Below are 19,477 nucleotides of genomic sequence, written 5' to 3'. Positions count from 1 at the left end.
TCTTTCAGGAAAGACATTTATCTCTTATCCCTTAATTCACATCTTTTCATCTTTGATTTTCTCTGAGAATCTGTCTGCTCTAGCCATAGTTCTTTAATTCTTTTAATGGTTTTTGAAAGCTTTAGTGAAAAGCTGTTGTGACACTTGCTCCTTTTTGCAACTGTCTACTATTGTTCAAAACTAGCATGCTCTGTATGCCGTGGGGTTTTTTTTTGTTTTAATTTTTTGTCTAACTGCTGAAGACTATGATACTGGCCTGGAAAATATTATCAAAGGAAGTGCTATTTCTAAGGTCAAATGGAGGGATTGATACTTACGGGGTAACAGTTCTTAGTGGAGTGGGTCTTTCTGTATCTGAGCATGTAGGACTCTCGCTGTGAAGTACTCTGTTCATCTGGGTTGTTTGTTTTTTTTTTTTAACCACTTTTCTCCAGTCGCTGAAAATCAATTCTAATGTACTGATGCCCTCATCTAATAGACCAAAGATAAAAATTGACTTTCTCACCATTTACCTTTAAGTGATTGCAGGGTAGCATTGCACTTTCCATTCACTCACGGGTAGTCAAAGGGTAAGAGTCCTGTGGTGATGGTGTTGAGCTTGCCTGGAGTTTGCTTTATTGGAGTTTTATGGTTACTATGATAAAGTAGGTATGACATGTCATTAGCAAAATACATTCTTGTAGCTCATCATACTCTATGGATGTAAAGCATTTGGAAGGTTATTATTAAAATAATTAGTAACAACCACAACATTCTGAAAAATTATGTCCTTTAAAATTTGGTTTGGGATCAAGTCATCTTCATCAAAAAAGTTGATGGATGCACTAAAGATAATCATCATTACATTTTGTATCTGTCACTAAATAGCTTATTCTCAGAGAGATGTGCTAACCTCAGCTCTCTGTTTTCAGTTCCCACAGGCACCTTTTGCTCTCGCAATTTCCAAAATGTGCCGGGAATAACTTCCTTCCAATGCTTGACTGACTCCTACTGATCCTTACTGATTCTGCCTGAGCATCACCTCTAAGGAACGTTCCCTCATTACCCCAGCCCCTCCTCTGACTTTCCACAACACCAGTTCATACCTCTGTGAAAACACTAAGAACACTATATGGGAGTTGTCTGTTCACTTCTTCATCTCATCCTTTAGACTTTTACATCCTTAAAGGCAAGATCTTATTTTTTGTCTCTCCAGAAACTATCACAGTGCCTAGTATACAGTAGGTGGTCTTTAAATGTTTTCTGAATGAATGATTAGTTAATCAATGAATATTTGGACTAAAAAAGACTGAGACGGTGATATAAAACTCTAAGAATCTCAAAAAGGATATGTGCAGTTATACTACAGGAAGAAAACAAATCACATCATGTCAAGATGGTCAGTAACCAGGTGCAAACATCCAACGTTTTCAGCTCATTCCAAGCTAAACATTAGTCAGCAGTTTAGTCCCAACAGTCCTGAGATGTATATCCAAACTACAAGTTGGTCTTTCTTTTACAGGTTTTGTCCATTTTGCATCCTCATTAGGTAGGCATGATGTCTGAAGATTCAAAGGAAGCATCAAAATAGTAGTAAATCAAATATGGGAGCAAAAGGTTTAGGGAGAGTGATTCTGAACTCATACCTGGTAGTTCTCTTTGGGAATATGAAGCGTTGCGATATGGGAACTGGTTACCACTGGAGCTTCATGTCTCTTGTTTTCATAGGAATTTTATCTGAAATGAGGTCAACATATTGAAGACATTAGAATACTTCCTGCCGTGACAGGTTAGGCATAAGTACCAGTTACCAGTGGAATTTTTTTAACCCTTGTTCCCGTGAAATGTTTCAGAGCTGGGTGGGCACCCATCTGTTTGAAGTGTTTAAGATGATAGGGCTCATGGTGGTACTGAATAAATGAGCTCCAGAGACTTTTCTAAACTTTGAGAAAACAGTAGGCTATAAGAGTATGATCTACTAGTGCAAGAAGGGACATTTTTAGTGCTATCACACACATTCGGCAGTTGTCAGCTCAGTGCTCTGCTAGAGATGAAGCCATAGCTGGCACCAAGATGATGGAGTCGACTCACACCTTTCGTTTTGTCTCCTGTATTTTATTTATCATTGCTTTCTGCAAATGAAGTTCCTTTTCCCATACACGTAGGATTAAGCCCACACTTTTATAGCCTTGTTGGAGAAGGTACAGTGGGTAACTGGGGGGAGGCCCAATAAAGAGAGCCCAGATGTTGAAGACGTGTTTCAATCCCCAGCAGTGTAACTGTTTGGCAAGCTCAGTGAAAGCTCTGAGTCTCAGTTTTCTTCTTCAGTAAGTGGAGAAAAATATACCTGTCCTCACAGGCTTTAGGTTAGGATGAAATAGAATGCAGATAAATCAGCTCTTCCAGTGTCTAACTCTTGGCAGACACCTAGTAAGTGTTATCGCTCTCCCTCCACCGCATTTTATTTTTTTATAAAGAACTCCCTATGTTTTTACTCTAAGATAACAGAGCTATGACAAAGAAAATTCAAAAGGTAGTTCTACAAATGAATCTATTTTCTCTAAAAAATAAATGTAATGTAAGATACTTAAGATTTTGGAAAACCAAGACAAGAACAAAACATCACCCATGATCTCACCATGCTAACATAACACTTTTGTTACCGGCCAAACGGCAATTCCTCTGTCCTTGACCTCCGGAAGGAGAGAACTCAGTCGAGAGACATAGAGCAGTTTTAAGCAGCAGAAGTTTTATTAAGCAAAGCGAGAATATACTCCCAAGAGAGAGAGAAGGGGAGCAGGCCGTCCGGAAACCAGAAGCAGCCCCCAACGGGCGTAGGGCTGGTTTTTCAGAGTGGTGGAAAGTCCCTCCTTGTGTCTTGCGTCATTTGACTGCCGAGGTGATTGACAGCTTTAGGTTATATGACTTTTCTCTTTGTGCGTAGGCGCTTACCCACAAGCACCCAAGCGAAACCCCGGGGGAACTTGGGCAAAAACCGCAATGCTAATTTATTATAAATACGGCATAATGAACCCCGGGTTTTACTCTGAGGCACCTTTTAGGTCTTGGTGGGCCTGCGTCAACCTGTGCTGGCGGGTTCGTCTTGTTTGGTCTCGATAAGGCTGGAATCCTAGCGGTCCTTGACTGCAAAAGGGGAAGATCTCTGGGCATGTTCTGATCACCCGTTTCCAGGTCGGGGAGGGAAAGATGACCCCGTCCAGGACAGGGCGAGGAGCCGCTCATGTCTAACTACCTACCACTTTCATTAAAATACTTATCATTAGCTTTGAGAAAAAGTTTGCAGTATTTCACTTCAATTAATGTCTGATAAGCTCCAAACCTCATATGTAAAATGGGGCTAATAAGAGTATCTGTAGTGGGACTTCCGTGGTGGCGCAGTGGTTAAGAATCCGCCTGCCAATGCAGAGGACACGGGTTTGAGCCCTGGTCTGGGAAGATCCCACAGGCCACGGAGCAACTAAGCCCATGCGCCACAACTACTGAGCCTGTGTTCTAGAGCCCACGAGCCACAACTACTGAGCCCGCATGCTGCAACTACTGAAGCCTGCGCGCCTAGAGCCCGTGCTCCGCAGCAGGAGAAGCCACCGCAGTGAGAAGCCCGCACACCGCAACGAAGAGTAGCCCCCACTTACCGCAACTACAGAAAGCCCGTGCGCAGCAACAAAGACCCAACGCAGCCCCCAAAATAAATTTAATTAATTAAACAAATTTAAAAAACAAAAGAGTATCTGTAGTGCCTGTTACCATGAGGATGAAGAGAGTCTACAGTGCTCTAAGCATGTGTTCAGTGAGTGGTGAATCTTATTCTATAGTACTGTCCACAGTTAATTTCTTTTACATTTTTATAATGTGCAGCAGTTAAATTTTTTATTTTCTCTTGTCAGTTCTGTTTAACTTTTCTTTCATGGTTTCTTACTTGGCTTTTATACTTAGAAAAGTTTTCCCCACCTCAAGATTAAATAATTATTCTAGCATTTTTTCTTATAGTCCTTTAGAGATTCCCCCTTTTTATCTTTTTTTTTTTCTTAAGTTTTATTTATTGATTGATTGCTTGATTGCTATGTTGGGTCTTCGTTTCTGTGCTAGGGCTTTCTCTAGTTGCGGCAAGCGGGGGCCACTCTTCACCGCGGTGCGTGGGCCTCTCACTATCATGGCCTCTCTTGTTGCGGAGCACAGGCTCCAGAGGCGCAGGCTCAGTAGTTGTGGCTCACGGGTCTAGTTGCTCCGCGGCATGTGGGATCTTCCCAGACCAGGGCGCGAACCCGTGTCCCCTGCATTAGCAGGCAGATTCTCAACCACTGCGCCACCAGGGAAGCCCCTCCCCCTTTTTAAAAGGGGAAAAAAATTAAAAAACCATTTTAGTTTATCTGGGATTTAATCAGTTGTCCCAGGACCAGTTAATGATTAATCTATCCTTTCTTCTGCTGTGAAATGTCAATTTGATCGTGTATTAAACTCTTACATATCATACTTGAGTCTGTCTTTGGGCTTTCATTTCTGATCTATTCTTCTACTGGCACTGTTTGTTTTTAATTTTAAAAATTTTTTGAAGTATAGTTGATGTGCAATATTATATGTTACAGGTGTACAGTGCTGGAATATTTAATTATACTTCATTATATATCTCAAGTATCCTGTGATGCAAATCTCTCATTCTTATTTTTCAGAGATTTCTTGTCAAGTCACCTGTTTATTCTCTGAGGTTATCTTTAGAGTATTCAATAGAGTACAGTGAAAACATAATACTAATTATAATGCCAGCTGACACTTACTGAGCCTTTACCATGTGCCATGCACTGTGGCTCACACTTCACATGCAGAGTCTCTCAGTTGGAGTTCTGTTTTGTGTAGTACTCTCTGGAAATGGTTAACAATGAGTTAGTTAATGTCCCTTTGCATCATTTTCCTCCTATCCTTTCTTCTGCTGTCAACTCCTGATGTCAGCTTGCAACCCACAGTCAAAAGCCTGGAGCAGGACTGGACAACACAAACCCCTGCAGGGCCGGTTGAAGTCCGTTACATCACTTCTGTAAGTGAGTGCAGCAGCCAGGGTCTAAAGCAATAGGGAGCAGTAGAGAGTGGTCAACTGGAGAGCTCATTTTCCATCCAAAGAGGGCCATCACTACTTAGCTCTGGGATACTGTTTGCCATGTGAGAATTTATAGATAGTTTCTAACTCTTCCAGTTTTCTAAGAGAAGCCAGAATTCTGGATGTTTGCATTTTATCTCCTGCTATTAAAATGTTGACAACTAATAAAAAAAAGAATAACTCTGAGTGAGCCAAAGCAAACACTGTGTTGTCTTTGGGCCCCACAATGTCAGCTGCCCATAGGCCACCAGTTTGTTGCCACTGCCTTAGAGGATGTAGAGGATAATAGAGAGGGGTGTTTACGTGGAGGCAGGGTAGACCAGAGTCATTGTGCAGCACACTATGAAATTCCATAATCCAAAACCATGCTTCAATGCTAAACAATGTGGAAAATACAGCTGGCTTCAAAAAAAGAGCTTTAGATTTTTAAAATAAGCTATTAACTATTTACAGCATAGGTGCTAGAGTTTTGCAGATAAACAGAGTGAACTGTGAACTGCTCTTTGTTTCTGCAGGTGCTTATCTTAATGTGACAGGAAAGTGATGGTACATCTAATCTAACCTATAGAATTCACTTTAGGTAGAAAGATTGTTACAACTAGAATCTGTTACATTTGGGCATTGGATTACTCAGGCCTTGATTTACTTTGACTCCACTTGAAGATAGTACATTTAACACTGGAGGGTATCTGCTCTCTGGCTGATAAGCTCTTAAGATTATAAAGCTTTTCTCTACATAATATGAGTGGGAGTTATTTTTTGAGCACCTACTTAAATCCTTGATAGTATACAAAGCGCTTCATATATATTATCACTTTCTCTACACAACTCTGTAAGGAAGGCACATTTCCTCTGTTATACATGAGAAAATTGAGCCTGGTACCTTGTGGTAGATCACATGACCTAGAGGTGGAAGAAGTTTCTAATCTAAGTTTACCTAGATCTTACCATGACAATGCACAGCTTCCTACAGTTGACCCTTGAACAACATAGTTTTAAATTGTGTGGGTCCATCACAGATGAACTTCTCGCCCACCTGGCGAGAGGGATTTAATTTTAAAGGGAGGAGGAGTGAGGCTATTGATGGGGAGGCACATGCATTAGTCTACCAGGCAAGGGGCAGGGCTTTTTCGAGGGAGTGGGGTGCCACCCCCTTTTTATCCTGTTTTGGTTCTTAATGTACAGTTCTGGCATGGGTAGGTGTGTCGTTTAATAGGCTAATGTAGTAAAATCAACATAGAATGAAAAACAAATTGTGCGGGTCCACTTATACGCAAATTTTTAAAAATAAATACTACAGTACTACACAATCCACTGTTGGTTGAATCCACGGATGCTGGAACCACAGAAAACATAGACTATAAAGTTATATGCGGATCTTCGACTGTGAGGGGGAGTTGGCACCCCAGCCCCTGCGTTGATCAAGGGTCAACTGTATATACATTTTTGTGAAACTTAAAGAAAACTAAAGTATAGTTTATTATAGAGAATATGCAAACATCTCAAACTTTCATGTTTCATGCTGTAAACTAAGATAAGTGATGGTTTTAAAGACAGTCTATTTAAATTAAGATTTGCAACATATTTTTAATTCTTTCTTTTTTTTTTTTAAGTAATTTATTTTTATAATGGGGTTTAGCTGCTTTTCACTGCTGTGTTTATGCCGCTTTACACCCACTTGACACACTTACAGAGAGATATCAATACATAGGTTTTAAGATTCTTACTAGTCAGATATATTCTTTTTTTTTTTTTTTTCACACACACACACTGTATTTTATTTTTACGAGATAAATAGACTGACACCAAGCATTGTACATGGATGACCACAACAAAAGCAACAATGATTGCAATTACCAAACATGAAACACACTCATTCTATGTCATAATATTGACATTCAGTCCAGTAATCCTCCACTGTAACAGCTCCTTTACTTTGCAGTGAAAATTGATTTGTATATTCTTTGCCTCTGAGTCCTTGTGGGATTTTTTTTTTTTTTTAATTCAGACAGAAAGTCACAAAAATTATACTCATCCTCATCAGTTCACTCAGTCCCATGTAATTAAATTTTTTTTTTTCATCTTGATCTTTTGTTAGCACTTTTATGAGTTCATCAGTTTTTCATTAGAGTTCTGAAAATGCTTATTCATTCAGTTCAGCAGTACAGTCAGTTACCAGAAACCTGTACTTGTCAGAGTCTTTTCCATGAATTTCTTAAAGATGAAACCCTTTTATAGGAACATGTTTGCAAAAGCATCAGAGTACACCCAGAACTGTCTGTAAATGACAAAAGACTTAAAAGTGACCACAGTTAAAAATTTGAAGAAAGTTCATAATAATGCAGTTGACAAGAAAATTAGTTATTTCTGAGATATACATTTTAAGGTAATAACTAGGATTATGACTTATAACATTATACCAGAACATATAAGATTTTTAGAAATTTCATGTAATGTCTGAAACATTTATATTAACATATTTCCATACAAATAACCCAATGAAAGTTTAGTATTAGTTGTTTTGTTTGTTTGTTTGTTTATACTGCAGGTTCTTATTAGGCATCAATTTTATACACATCAGTGTATACATGTCAATCCCAATCGCCCAATTCAGCACACCACCATACCCACCCCACCGCAGTTTTCCCCCTTGGTGTCCATATGTCCGTTCTCTACATCTGTGTCTCAACCTCTGCCCTGCAAACTGGCTCATCTGTACCATTTTTCTAGGTTCCACATACATGCGTTAATATACGATATTTGTTTTTCTCTTTCTGACTTACTTCACTCTGTATGACAGTCTCTAGATCCATCCACGTCTCAACAAATGACTCAATTTCGTTCCTTTTTATGGCTGAGTAATATTCCATTGTATATATGTACCACAACTTCTTTATCCATTCGTCTGTTGATGGGCATTTAGGTTGCTTCCATGACCTGGCTATTGTAAATAGAGCTGCAATGAACATTCGGGTGCGTGTGTCTTTTTGAATTACGGTTTTCTCTGGGTATATGCCCAGTAGTGGGATTGCTGGGTCATATGGTAATTCTATGTTTAGTTTTTTAAGGAACCTCCATATTGTTCTCCATAGTGGCTGTATCAATTTACATTCCCACCAACAGTGCAAGAGGGTTCCCTTTTCTCCACACCCTCTCCAGCATTTGTTGTTTGTAGATTTTCTGATGATGCCCATTCTAACTGGTGTGAGGTGATACCTCATTGTAGTTTTGATTTGCATTTCTCTAATAATTAGTGATGTTGAGCATCTTTTCATGTGCTTCGTGGCCGTCTGTATGTCTTCTTTGGAGAAATGTCTATTTAGGTCTTCTGCCCATTTTTGGATTGGGGTGTTTGTTTCTTTAATATTGAGCTGAATGAGCTGTTTATATATTTTGGAGATTAATCCTTTGTCCGTTGATTCGTTTACAAATATTTTCTCCCATTCTGAGGGTTGCCTTTTCGTCTTGTTTATGGTTTCCTTTGCTGTGCAAAAGCTTTGAAGTTTCATTGGGTCCCATGTGTTTATTTTTGTTTTTATTTCCATTACTCTAGGAGGTGGATCCAGAAGGATCTTGCTGTGATTTATGTCAAAGAGTGTTCTTCCTATGTTTTCCTCTAAGAGTTTTATAGTGTCCAGTCTTACATTTAGGTCTCGAATCCATTTTGAGTTTATTTTTGTGTATGGTGTTAGGGAGTGTTCTAATTTCATTCTTTTACATGTAGCTGTCCAGTTTTCCCAGCACCACTTATTGAAGAGACTGTCTTTTCTCCATTGTATATCCTTGCCTCCTTTGTCATAGATTAGTTGACCATAGGTGCGTGGGTTTATCTCTGGGCTTTCTATCTTGTTCCATTGATCTATGTTTCTGTTTTTGTGCCAGTACCATATTGTCTTGATTACTGTAGCTTTGTAGTATAGTCTGAAGTCAGGGAGTCTGATTCCTCCAGCTCCGTTTTTTTTCCCTCAAGACTGCTTTGGCTATTCGGGGTCTTTTGTGTCTCCATACAAATTTTAAGATGATTTGTTCTAGTTCCGTAAAAAATGCCATTGGTAATTTGATAGGGATTGCATTGAATCTGTAGATTGCTTTGGGTAGTATAGTCATTTTCACAATATTGATCCTTCCAATCCAAGAACATGGTATATCTCTCTATCTGTTGGTATCATCTTTAATTTCTTTCATCAGTGTCTTATAGTTTTCTGCATACAGGTCTTTTGTCTCCCTAGGTAGGTTTATTCCTAGGTATTTTATTCTTTTTGTTGCAATGGTAAATGGGAGTGTTTCCATAATTTCTCTTTCAGATTTTTCATCATTAGTGTATAGGAATGCAAGAGATTTCTGTGCATTAATTTTGTATCCTGCAACTTTACCATATTCATTAATTAGCTCTAGCAGTTTTCTGGTGGCAGTTTTAGGATTCTCTGTGTATAATATCATGTCATCCGCAAACAGTGACAGTTTTACTTGTTCATTTCCAATTTGTATTCCTTTTATTTCTTTTTCTTCTCTGATTGCCGTGGCTAAGACTTCCAGAACTATGTTGAATAATAGTGGTGAGAGTGGACATCCTTGTCTCGTTCCTGATCTTAGAGGAAATGCTTTCAGTTTTTCACCATTGAGAATGATGTTTGCTGTGGGTTTGTCATATATGGCCTTTATTATGTTGAGGTAGGTAGGTTCCCTCTATGCCCACTTTCTGGAGAGTTTTTATCATAAATGGGTGTTGAATTTTGTCAAAAGCTTTTTCTGCATCTATTGAGATGATCATATGGTTTTTATTCTTCAATTTGTTAATATGGTGTATCACATTGATTGATTTGCGTATATTGAAGAATCCTTGCATCCCTGGGATAAATCCCACTTGATCGTGGTGTATGATCCTTTTAATGTGTTGTTGGATTCTGTTTGCCAGTATTTTGTTGAGGATTTTTGCATCTATATTCATCAGTGATATTGGTCTGTAATTTTCTTTCTTTGTAGTGTCTTTGTCCGGTTTTGGTATCAGGGTGATGGTGGCCTCATAGAATGAGTTTGGGAGTGTTCCTTCCTCTGCAATTTTTTGGAAGAGTTTGAGAAGGATGGGTGTTAGCTCTTCTCTAAATGTTTGATAGAATTCACCTGTGAAGCCATCTGGTCCTGGACTTTTGTTTGTTGGAAGATTTTTAATCACAGTTTCAATTTCATTCCTTGTGATTGGTCTGTTCATATTTTCTGTTTCTTCCTGGGTCAGTCTTGGAAGGTTATACCTTTCTAAGAATTTGTCCATTTCTTCCAGGTTGTCCATTTTATTGGCATAAAGTTGCTTGTAGTAGTCTCTTAGGATGCTTTGTATTTCTGCGGTGTCTGTTGTAACTTCTCCTTTTTCATTTCTGATTTTATTGATTTGAGTCCTCTCCCTCTTTTTCTTGATGAGTCTGGCTAATGGCTTATCGATTTTGTTTATCTTCTCAAAGAACGAGCTTTTAGTTTTATTGATCTTTGCTATTGTTTTCTTTGTTTCTATTTCATTTATTTCTGCTCTGATCTTTATGATTTCTTTCCTTCTGCTAACTTTGGGTTTTGTTTGTTCTTCTTTCTCTAGTTTCTTTAGGTGTAAGGTTAGATTGTTTACTTGAGATTTTTCTTGTTTCTTGAGGTAGGCTTGTATAGCTATAAACTTCCCTCTTAGAACTGCTTTTGCTGCATCCCATAGGTTTTGGGTTGTCGTGTTTTCATTGTCATTTGTCTCTAGGTATTTTTTGATTTCTTCTTTGATTTCTTCAGTGATCTCTTGGTTATTTAGTAACATATTGTTTAGGCTCCATGTGTTTGTCTTTTTTACGTTTTTTTCCCTGTAATTCATTTCTAATCTCATAGCATTGTGGTCAGAAAAGATGCTTGATATGATTTCAATTTTCTTAAATTTACTGAGGCTTGATTTGTGACCCAAGATGTGATCTATCCTGGAGAATGTTCCGTGCGCACTTGAGAAGAACGTGTAATCTGCTGTTTTTGGATGGAATGTCCTATAAATATCAATTAAATCTATCTGGTCTATTGTGTCATTTAAAGCTTCTGTTTCCTTATTTATTTTCATTTTGGATGATCTGTCCATTGGTGTAAGTGAGGTGTTAAAGTCCCCCACTATTATTGTGTTACTGTCAATTTCCTCTTTTATGGCTGTTAGCAGTTGCCTTATGTATTGAGGTGCTCCTATGTTGGGTGCATATATATTTATAATTGTTATATCTTCTTCTTGGATTGATCCCTTGATCATTATGTAGTGTCCTTCCTTGTCTCTTGTAACATTCTTTACTTTAAAGTCTATTTTATCTGATATCAGTATAGCTACTCCAGCTTTCTTTTGATATCCATTTGCATGGAATATCTTTTTCCATCCCCTCACTTTCAGTCTGTATGTGTCCCTAGGTCTAAAGTGGGTCTCTTGTAGACAGCATATATATGGGTCTTGTTTTTGTATCCATTCAGCAAGCCTGTGTCTTTTGGTTGGAGCATTTAATCCATTCACGTTTAAGGTAATTATCGATATGTATGTTCCTATGACCATTTTCTTAATTATGTTGGGTTTGTTTTTGTAGGTCCTTTTCTTTTCTTGTGTTTCCCACTTAGAGAAGTTCCTTTAGCATTTGTTGTAGAGCTGGTTTGGTGGTGCTGAATTCTCTTAGCTTTTGCTTGTCTGTAAAGCTTTTGATTTCTCCATCATATCTAAATGAGATCCTTGCCAGGTAGAGTAATCTTGGTTGTAGGTTCTTCCCTTTCATCACTTTAAGTATATCATGCCACTCCCTTCTGGCTTGTAGAGTTTCTGCTGAGAAATCAGCTGTTAACCTTATGGGAGTTCCCTTGTATGTTATTTGTCGTTTTTCCCTTGCTGCTTTCAATAATTTTTCTTTGTCTTTAATTTTTGCCATTTTGATTACTATGTGTCTCGGCGTGTTTCTCCTTGGGTTTATCCTGTATGGGACTCTCTGCACTTCCTGGACTTGGGTGGCTATTTCCTTTCCCATGTTAGGGAAGTTTTCGACTATAATCTCTTCAAATATTTTCTCTGGTCCTTTCTCTCTCTCTTCTCCTTCTGGGACCCCTATAATGAGAATGTTGTTGCGTTTAATGTTGTCCCAGAGGTCTCTTAGGCTGTCTTCATTTCTTTTCATTCTTTTTTCTTTAGTCTGTTCCGCAGCAGTGAATTCCACCATTCTGTCTTCCAGGTCACTTATCCGTTCTTCTGCCTCAGTTATTCTGCTATTGATTCCTTCTAGTGTAGTTTTCATTTCAGTTATTGTATTGGTCATCTCTGTTTGTTTGTTCTTTAATTCTTCTAGGTCTTTGTTAATCATTTCTTGCATCTTCTCAATCTTTGCCTCCATTCTTTTTCCGAGGTCCTGGATCATCTTCACTATCATTATTCTGAATTCTTTTTCTGGAAGGTTGCCTATCTCCACTTCATTTAGTTGTTTTCCTGGGGTTTTTTCTTGTTCCTTCCTCTGATATATAGCCCTCTGCCTTTTCATCTTGTCTATCTTTCTGTACCTGTGGGTTTTGGTCCATAGGCTGCAGGATTGTAGTTTTTCTTGCTTCTGCTGTCTGCCCTCTGGTGGTTGAGGCTATCTAAGAGGCTTGATGGGAGGCTCTGGTGGTGGGTAGAGCTGACTGTTGCTCCATATTTTTAATTCTTATGCCCCTTAAAAAAATATTTGCAACCAAACTGAGTGAAATATATGGTATAGATTGGACTTTGTGCCCCCTCCATCCCTCACTCAAAATAAGAAAGGGATCATTTTACTTACCATTTCCCTTATTTAATGTATAATGATCCACAAAGTTGTACATAACTGTTCCCCTTTTCCTACCATTGCTGTCTAGCTTGCCCCTATTAAGTGAGTTATTATGTAAAGATTTTAAACTTTAAGAGAATTTCTAGGTCCTTCAGTGAACAAAAGAAAGAATGTGTAAAAATGTAGAAGCTGTTGTCTGACCGGTGGCCAGGCAGGCCTGCGTTACCTGCCCGGCGATCCTCTGCCCTAACATATTTTCTTCCACATGACCAGTACTTTTTCACAAAAATGCACACACCAGGGACCACTTGGACTAACAGGCATCCTTTTAAAAAGATTCCTGGATGGTGATCATCTTTTATCTTGCTTCTGAGAATTGAATAGTCTCTAAGCCTGTGTCCTACCTGAGCAGATGTTGTGCACAGGCTAAATGTTAATCATCATGCCTGTCTGTGGGCAGTTTCGCTCAAGATCAGGAAGGCTGTCTGGGAAGCAGGTGGGTGGGCTCTAAAAATCTTAACTAAGTGGTCTGCAGAAAGCTCAGAGAACAGTTATTAGGCAAAGCTACAAAGGAGTGAGAATCTCTTGAGAACCTTAGCATGAATCCTTTAGACTAAGAGGTATAGAAGCAGAGGGAAATTTCAATGGCCTGCTATGATCTTTAGCACATTGTTCTTCCTGAAGAGGTCATCTTGACCTTTGTGTATCACATGCATGTCATCTTCCTGCCTTGAGAGAGGGAAAACGTTTATAAAATATCCACCTACTTTTTTCAGTTAGGTTGAATATAAAGGAGTTGCATAGATCTGTAGGAATATTGCCAAGAAGGCTAAATTTCTATGAGCATATCCAACCCTGGAACTGAGGAGTGGAGAAAAGAAATCATTGCTGCCTCCTTTCATGTCTACAAATAGCCTTTTGCTCTAAAAGTAGATGGAATGGGTGGAGCTGGGTGGGGAAGAGAAGAAAGAAGCAGCAGAGGAAGAATAATAATTGTCAAATGAACTGAAGCTTCTGAAAATTAATGAGAGCAAAAAAAAAACTTTTGTAGTTTAGTTTGGAAGTGTTGGGTCTGCTCCTAGACTCAGCTGGTCTGATGATAACAGAGAAGAGAGATTGGAGGTGTGTGGATCCTCTCTTGCTTCTGTCTCTTCTTTCAAGGAAAGTTATGTTCAAACTGGAAAGGGGAGAACAACATAGTTAAGAGTTGTTGGTCCTCACTGACGGGGGTGGGATTTAAGACAACATCTAGTTGATTTAAATGGGTCATCCAATATCCTTGATTCTAGACATTATAATGATGCTTTTTTATATCAACATTAATAATATATATGTATATATATAGTTAATATGGTAGGGTATTTCCCTCTGAAAACCTTTTATTAAATAACTGGCTTATTAGCCCCTGGATCATATCTTAGAATAGGGGAAATAAGGTTTTTCTCTTCAGGGAAATTGTATCTCAGATCACCAAGGACGTTTGTCAATTGTTGAACTGAAGAATTATAGTAAAAAATGCTACAAGTCTGGAAGTTGTGGAAAAAGGTACTAATAGACTGGAAATGAGCAAATGTGCTTTGTATTTCGAAAGGGATGAGAAGGTGGGTTCCATAGCCTGTAAGTGAGGTTGGTATTGATTCTTGGCGTTACTCTAGAGCCGGGGTCAGCAAAGTTTTTCTGCAAAGGACCAGATAGTGAATATTTTTGGCATTGTGGGCCATATAGTCCCTGCCACAATTGCTCAGTTCTGCCATCATAACATGAAAACAGCCAAAACAGTTTGTAAACAAATGAACATGGCTGTTTTCCAATAAAACTTATGTACAGAAGCACAGATTTAGCCCACAGGTGGTAGTTTGAAAACGTCTGCTCTAGAATAAATTGTTAAATAGGGTTTTTTCGTGAGTACATAGGGAACTGGTGAGAACTGGGAACTAATCTGGGTTCTTTGAGAATAGACCAGGCTTGGGAAGTTCTTTATCATTTTTCAGCTGAGTTACTGTTATACAAGATTAGATGTATAGTTTATTTCGATGTCATGAGGGCTTTGGCAGAATGTTTCAAAAGAAGCTTTGTAGAAGATGAAAAAATGTGAAGCACTGCAGTTAGGTGCCTGCTGTCTTTTAACTGATAGAAAGCACTGGCAGATGACAGTATAAGTGAGCAAGCAGCAAATGAATGCTACCAGGACAATTTAATAGTATGATTTCCTTAAAATGTTGTATATATTAGCTTTCAAGATAAGAAGACCTGCAAACATGATATAGTAGTATATTGTGATGTTATGCCAATTTGTATGATGGAATTTCATATATCACAATCATACTATATTTCTCAAAGAGCAACATAATTTCTTGCTGCTCCATTACTGAAAAAAGTTTATGAACCACAAGTAGTCACCTACTCAGTACAGTACTCTCTCCTTGGCCCTGAAAAGTTCTGCATTTTTAACCAATAAAATTAAGCATATAATGGCAAATTAAATTTTTGATAACTCAAACCTCATCTTCATACCAGTTTCTTAGTAACTAACAAGCGTACAGTTGGAACATTCATAAATTAAAGACCATCTCTCCTGGGCTCAATATTTAAAACTTTTCAGACAACACAGTGTAAAGTAAGCCCTTCGTGTCCTGCAGTGTTTCAGCAACTTCCATATTTTGGACTCACCAACAATTTCTTAAGTCAGCACAAAGCCAAAAATTCCTCAGGACCGTAAGTTTTTGGGGTTTTTTTGTCAGAAGGAAATTATTATTAGAATGATGAAAAATACCAAATCCATAAATCACTAAATGTGTATACATAAATATATACATCACTGTATTTTTTTTCACATTTTTTTTTATTCAAACAGAAAGTCACAAAAATTATAATCACCCTCATCAGTTCACTCAGTCCAATGTAATAAATTTTTTTTTCATCTTGATCTTTTGTTAGCACTTTTATGAATTCATCAGTTTTCCATTAGATTTCTTTTTTTTTTTTTCCACACACACACACTGTATTTTATTTTTACAAGAGATAAATAGACTGACACCAAGCATTGTACATGGATGACCACAACAAAAGCAACGATGATTGCACTTACCAAACATGAAACACACTCATACTATGTCATAATATTGACATTCAGTCCAGTAATCCTCCACTGTAACAGCTCCTTTACTTTGCAGTGAAAATTGATTTGTATATTCTTTGCCTCTGAGTCCTTGTGGGATTTTTTTTTTTTTTAAATTCAGACAGAAAGTCACAAAAATTATACTCATCCTCATCAGTTCACTCAGTCCCATGTAATTAATTTTTTTTTTCATCTTGATCTTTTGTTAGCACTTTTATGAGTTCATCAGTTTTTCATTAGAGTTCTGAAAATGCTTATTCATTCAGTTCAGCAGTACAGTCAGTTACCAGAAACCTGTACTTGTCAGAGTCTTTTCCATGAATTTCTTGAAGATGGAACCCTTTTATAGGAACATATTTGCAAAATCATCAGAGTACACCCAGAACTGTCTGTAAATGACAAAAGACTTAAAAATGACCACGGTTAAAGATTTGATGAAAGTTCATAATAATGCAATTGACAAGGAAATTTAGTTATTTCCGAGGTATACATTTTAAAGTAATAACTAGAATTATGACTTATAACATTATACCAGAACATATAAGATTTTTAGGAATCTCATGTAATGTCTGAAACATTTATATTAACATCTTTCCATACAAATAACCCAAACAAAGTTTAGTATTAGTTTTTTGGGGTATTTTTGAATTTTTGAATTTTATTTAATTTATTTTTTTATACAGCAGGTTCTTATTAGTCATCAATTTTATACACATCAGTGTATACACGTCAATCCCAATTGCCCAATTCAGCACACCACCATCCCCACCCCACCGTGGCTTTCCCCCCTTGGTGTCCATACATTTCTTCTCTACATCTGTGTCTCAACTTCTGCCCTGCAAACCGGTTCATCTGTACCATTTTTCTAGGTTCCACATACATGCGTTAATATATGATATTTGTTTTTCTCGTTCTGACTTACTTCACTCTGTATGACAGTCTCTAGATCCATCCACGTCTCAACAAATGACTCAATTTCGTTCCTTTTTATGGCTGAGTAGTATTCCATTGTATATATGTACCACAATTTCTTTATCCATTCATCTGTCAATGGGCATTTAGGTTGCTTCCATGACCTGGCTATTGTAAATAGTGCTGTGATGAACATTGGGGTGCACATGTCTTTTTGAATTATGGTTTTCTCTGGGTATATGCCCAGTAGTGGGATTGCTGGATCATATGGTAATTCTATTTTTAGTTTTTTAAGGAACCTCCGTACTGTTCTCCATAGTGGCTGTATCAATTTACATTCCCACCAACAGTGCAAGAGGGTTCCCTTTTCTCCACACCCTCTCCAGCATTTGTTGTTTGTAGATTTTCTGATGATGCCCATTCTAACTGGTGTGAGGTGATACCTCATTGTAGTTTTGATTTGCATTTCTCTAGTAATTAGTGATGTTGAGCAGCTTTTCATGTGCTTCTTGGCCATCTGTATGTCTTCTTTGGAGAAATGTCTATTTAGGTCATCTGCCCATTTTGGATTGGGTTGTTTCTTTAATATTGAGCTGCATGAGCTGTTTATATATTTTGGAGTTTAATCCTTTGTCCATTGATTTGTTTGCAAATATTTTCTCCCATTCTGAGGGTTGTCTTCTGGTCTTGTTTATGGTTTCCTTTGCTGTGCAAAAGCTTTTAAGTTTCATTAGGTCCCATTTGTTTATTTTTCTTTTTGTTTCCATTACTCTAGGAGGTGGATCAAAAAAGATCTTACTGTGATTTATGTCAAAGAGTGTTCTTTCTATGTTTACCTCTAAGAGTTTTATCGTGTCTGGTCTTACATTTAGGTCTCAAATCCATTTTGAGTTTATTTTTGTGTATGGTGTTAGGGAGTGTTCTAATTTCATTCTTTTACATGTAGCTGTCCAGTTTTCCCAGCACCACTTATTGAAGAGACTGTCTTTTCTGCATTGTATATCCTTGCCTCCTTTGTCATAGATTAGTTGACCATAGGTGCGTGGGTTTATCTCTGGGCTTTCTATCTTGTTCCATTGATCTATGTTTCTGTTTTTGTGCCAGTACCATATTGTCTTGATTACTGTAGCTTTGTAGTATAGTCTGAAGTCAGGGAGTCTGATTCCTCCAGCTCCGTTTTTTTCCCTCAAGACTGCTTTGACTATTCGGGGTCTTTTGTGTCTCCATACAAATTTTAAGATTTTTTGTTCTAGTTCCGTAAAAAATGCCATTGGTAATTTGATAGGGATTACATTGAATCTGTAGATTGCTTTGGGTAGTATAGTCATTTTCACAATATTGATTCTTCCAATCCAAGAACATGGTATATCTCTCCATCTGTTGGTATCATCTTTAATTTCTTTCATCAGTGTCTTATAGTTTCTGCATACAGGTCTTTTGTTTCCCTAGGTAGGTTTATTCCTAGGTATTTTTTTCTTTTTGTTGCAATGGTAAATGGGAGTGTTTCCTTAATTTCTCTTTCAGATTTTTCATCATTAGTGTATAGGAATGCAAGAGATTTCTGTGCATTAATTTTGTATCCTGCAACTTTACCAGATTCATTGATTAGCTCTAGTAGTTTTCTTGTGGCATCTTTAGGATTCTCTATGTATAGTATCATGTCATCTGCAAACAGTGACAGTTTTACTTGTTCATTTCCAATTTGTATTCCTTTTATTTCTTTTTCTTCTCTGATTGCCGTGGCTAGGACTTCCAAAACTATGTTGAATAATAGTGGTGAGAGTGGACATCCTTGTCTCGTTCCTGATCTTAGAGGAAATGCTTTCAGTTTTTCACCATTGAGAATGATGTTTGCTGTGGGTTTGTCGTATATGGCCTTTATTATGTTGAGGTAGGTTCCCTCTATGCCCACTTTCTGGACATTTTTATCATAAATGGGTGTTGAATTTTGTCAAAAGCTTTTTCTGCATCTACTGAGATGATCATGTGGTTTTTCTTCTTCAATTTGTTAATATGGTGTATCACATTGATTGATTTGCATATATTTAAGAATGCTTGCATCTCTGGAATAAATCCCACTTGATCATGGTGTATGATCTTTTTAATGCGTTGTTGGATTCTGTTTGCTAGTATTTTGTTGAGGATTTTTGCTTCTATATTCATCAGTGATATTGGTCTGTAATTTTCTTTTTTTTTTTTGTAGTATCTTTGTCTGGTTTTGGTATCAGGTTGATGGTGGCCTCATAGAATGAGTTTGGGAGTGTTCCTTCCTCTGCAATTTTTTGGAAGAGTTTGAGAAGGATGGGTGTTAGCTCTTCTCTAAATGTTTGGTAGAATTCACCTGTGAAGCCATCTGGTCCTGGACTTTTGTTTGTTGGAAGATTTTTAATCACAGTTTCAATTTCATTACTTGTGATTGGTCTGTTCATATTTTCTATTTCTTCCTGGTTCAGTCTTGGAAGGTTATACCTTTTTAAGAATTTGTCCATTTCTTCCAGGTTGTCCATTTTGTTGGCACAGTGTTGCTTATAGTAGTCTCTTAGGATGCTTTGTATTTCTGCCATGTCTGTTATAACTTCT

General features: G+C 37.7%; 1 protein-coding gene across 3 annotated transcripts in view; it reads left to right on the top strand.

Moving 5' to 3' along the window:
* SLC44A1 (solute carrier family 44 member 1) overlaps nucleotides 1–19,477 on the top strand; it is a 214,737-nt gene that overhangs the window by 122,444 nt on the left and 72,816 nt on the right. The window lies entirely within an intron of this gene.

This window comes from Eschrichtius robustus, chromosome 10, assembly GCF_028021215.1.
Source record: "Eschrichtius robustus isolate mEscRob2 chromosome 10, mEscRob2.pri, whole genome shotgun sequence".
Lineage (NCBI taxonomy): Eukaryota > Metazoa > Chordata > Mammalia > Artiodactyla > Eschrichtiidae > Eschrichtius > Eschrichtius robustus.
Note: the sequence above shows the minus strand (reverse complement) of the source record. Positions and strands in the feature narration are given on the sequence as shown.